The 4036-nt window shown below is 38.3% G+C and overlaps 1 pseudogene; it reads left to right on the top strand.

Annotated features, from left to right (window-relative positions):
- Nucleotides 1–1098: 1098 nt before the first annotated feature.
- Nucleotides 1099–2979, top strand: LOC147508911 (DDB1- and CUL4-associated factor homolog 1-like; annotated as a pseudogene).
- The last annotated feature ends 1057 nt before the right edge of the window (nucleotides 2980–4036 follow it).

The raw sequence follows: 4036 nt of genomic DNA, 5'->3' as shown, positions 1-4036 counted from the left end.
AACAGGAAATCAGAAACTAGATACAAATACATTGAACTAACATCAAAACGTAGTTGTATTATATGTAGTGGAAATGTCTCGACAAGTGTAGTTTTGCAAATGATGTTTATCATATCCCTTTTTATATGATTGGGAATGTTATTCAAGTAACGTAGCTTCAATATGATCTTCGCCTCATTGGGCATTATTGCAAATTAAAACTTCAATCAAACTTCCATTATTAAGCAATAAAAAGAAGTTGAAGGGTATCATCAAGAGTGTATTGTTTCTTTTTATGGAGAGTGAGGTTTTCACGTTGCAAGAAATTTGGATGACTAATCAATATAATATCCACATCTCATAGTTATGCATAGTTGCTAATAGTTTTATAAATAATTTAATGTAGCATCACCCATTCGTAGGACGGGTTCGGAAGCTAGTGTATATATATATATATATAAATTATAAAATAAAAAGCAATGGTGTGGGGCCGCAGGGACTCCATCCAATGGTTATTATTGTCTTTTCTAAGTTGTGACATGGCAAAATAAGCCAATCCCAAAGAGTATGCTTCCTTACGCCCTAACACACGGATCTACTGGATCTTATTTCCTCATATCTTCAAACAAAACATCTATGCCCTATTCTTCCTGCCACCATCAAAAGTTGCTCTTTCTAAGTTTTTGCCGGTTAGATTCATTGATGCACCAACTGCGGTCAGGAGCACCAACCACCAGTAGCATTTCAAAGCACCAGATTTCCCAAGTTGAATGGAGCACCAACGAACATGATTCTTATCCTCAACGACTACAAATCTCGACGGGCACATACCTCCGGTGGGAGCTCTCAGCAGGTTGCAGTCCAGTAGACCCCTCAGAGAATTAAGAGAAGTCGCCAAGGTTAGTGGTCATCCGTCATCCACACAAGCAAGTACATATGAATTTTGACTCATTGGAACTGTCTAAACTAAAATTTAGTATATGGCATTGGATTGGTACTAAGCTATCTTGCGTGATATATATTACAGTTTTCACATCATTTGTTGGAATGTACATCCCTTTCTTTGGTGGGTTGTTAGGATTCTTTGGAGGGCTGGTGTTTGCACCAATATCTTATTTTGTGAGTGTGAATATCAAATTCCTTATTTGCAACTCTATTCTCCCAATTGCCAGAGTTTTATTAATACAGCCTTTGACGAAACGTGGTCAAGTTGAACTTCCAAATTTTAGTTCTGATCCTGGATATGTTGCTACACTGTAAAAGTTATTTCTACCGTCACAACTCACTAGAAATACCATCATAATTGTCATATAAATGACGCATAATATGTTGTTCGTGCAGTATCTGAAACATCAGCATCACCAGTGTCCAGCTCCTATTACCATTTTACCTCCGTTATCATTATTACACCCACACACATGTCCTGAATCAAGGCATAGCTTTGATGCACCTGCAAATTTATCGGCCAGGCTGAGCACACGTGAGTTCATAAACTAGTATGGTGGCATTCATGGAAGCCGTAGAGATCGTCAATTTGTCTACAGCAGATTCAGGCCTTGGCATACTTGCCGGGATGATGCCCTTTTGACATGCTTAACTTTCCTAGGGGACTCCTCTCAAATTGCAATTGGTAACCATTCTGGCGACCTCAAGATTTTCGACTCGAATAGTGGTAATATGTTGGAAAGTAATGGGAGTCACCAGTCACATTTGTTCAATCAGCTCCTTCAGGTGGCAACCGTCTGTTGCTCTCTTCTAGGTCCTATGAGGTGCGGTTGTGGAATGCGTCTTCAATATCAGGTGGTTCGACACATTCTTTTGAAGGGTGCAAATCTGCTAGGTTCAGCAACTCTGGGGAGGCATTTGCCGCTTTATCTACAGAACCATCACGTCCTAAAGTTCTCTTGTATGACATTCAGACTTGTAAACTCAAGCTGAAATTGACTGATACATACTTCAACTGCCGTGAGAGGGCATATACCTTCTCCTATACATTTTAACCCCTTAGACACGATGCTTCTGTGGAATGGCGTTCTATGGGATCGAAGAGGATCTGGCCTTGTTCGTAAGTTTGATCTGTTTTCAGACTACGGTGGTGGTGGTTTTCATCCCTCTGGGAATGAGGTATGCTTCACACTTGTACTTGAAAAGTGTATAACAATATTGTTGTGGAATAGGTGTACAAGTTGGCTTTTCGTCGAATCTGAAAATCACTGTGATAAAATAGCAGTATCTGTTAGCTAACTACTTTATTTTTGTTCACTATTAGTGGTTTCACTAAACTCACAAGTGTGGGATCTTCAAACGTTTAAGCTCCTACGGAGTGTCCCTTCTTTGGATCAGACTGTTATAACATTTAATTCTCATGGTGACGTCATCTATGCGATCCTGAGGCGGAATCTCGAAGATGTAACTTCTGTAGTTCATTCATGTTGGGTCAGGCACCCCCTCTTCTCTGCGTTTCGAACGGTGGATGTTGTCAACTATTCAGACATTGCCACAATCCCTGTGGATCGCTGTGTGCTTGACTTTACCACAGAACCAACTGACTCATTTGTTGGGTTGGTAACCATGGATGACCATGAAGATATGTATGCTTCTGCTAGGCTCTATGAAATAGGTCGAAGGCCGCCCACTGGTGATGATTCATATCGTAGTGATGCTGAGAGTGAGGAAGATGAAGATGATGACGATTCAGATGCTGACGGTGACCCTTTATTGGGTGATGGCCTGGATGTTGATAGTGATGTGGATGATATGAGCAATGATGAAGATGATGATAGTGTAGATGACATTGAGGACGATGACGATGATGGTGATTTTGGGATGGACGCTGAATTTACTGGTGGAGGCCTATTGGATATTGTAACGGAGGACGAGGACGATAACTACAGTCAGTTGATGGAGTCTATTAGTAGTGGGGACGAGGAGAACTTTGGCTTCTAAAATTACAATGTCTTCAAATTATCCTCATATTTTGATTGGTGAGAGAAGCCGAGTTCTTTGACGACTCATATTTTGATTGGTGAGAGAAGCCGAGTTCTTTGGCGATTAGGTAATGTAATTAGTGTCAGATTATGGATCAAAATCAATAGTTTCTCATTGGGGAAAATTTTCATGCTTTGGTCCAGTTAGAGCGAATTAGAGATGCCAAGAGCAAAATGTACATAAGATTGGAAAAAGTTAAGGAAGAGAAACAAATTTTTTCGAATGTAATTCTAAATTCGTTTTATATTATTTCCCTTTCATCTTCTTCCTATTGCTGAGAATCACGGCTCTTCAATCAATATATTAGTGTCGTATGTTAAAATATGGAGTGTCGGGTAGCGCCGCCAGGCACGTCGAGGCCTCGTGGGCCGTAGGCACGGGCATTCCCTAGTATATAATAAAACAGCTTTGTCTTTAAGCGCTTTGTGTGAAGCCTACATTGGATGACTAATAGTTAATACAGTCAATACATCTGCCGATAGACCGACACGATTAAAGAGTAAGTTGATTCCAATTAGGAAACAATCTTTATGAAAGCGGACTCAAAGAAATTACTACTAACTTATCTATAATTTATAAAACTTATCTAAATAACTTATCTAACTTATCTAAATTTATCTAAATTCTAACGTAGATATTAATCCTTATAGCCTTCTTATCGACAAACTCTTAATTAATGAAACTTATCTAAATAACTTACCTAATTTATTTAAATTCTAACTTATCTAAAATTATCTAAATTCTAACGTACTGATGATATTAATCCTCATAGTCTTCTTATCGACAAACTCTTCGGAGAGTATTTCTATATAATAAAGCATCTAATATTAATTATAACACTTACTAATACCCACAAAATTAGGAAATAAGAATAAGAATCATTCATCAGGCCAATCTCTCTTTTTCCTTCAAATCACTTTTAGCTACTAATAAACAAATTACTTTTAGTTTTGGGATGATCTAACTAATACCCACGAAATTAGGAAATAAGAATCCTAGGCCAATCTATTTTTTTTCTTCAAATCACTTTTAGTTACCAATAAACACTTTTAGTTACTGACCGGAAAAT

The sequence above is a fragment of the Coptis chinensis genome, chromosome 3 (assembly GCF_015680905.1).
Source record: "Coptis chinensis isolate HL-2020 chromosome 3, ASM1568090v1, whole genome shotgun sequence".
NCBI classification, from domain to species: domain Eukaryota; kingdom Viridiplantae; phylum Streptophyta; class Magnoliopsida; order Ranunculales; family Ranunculaceae; genus Coptis; species Coptis chinensis.
This window is presented reverse-complemented; position numbering and strand designations above follow the sequence as displayed.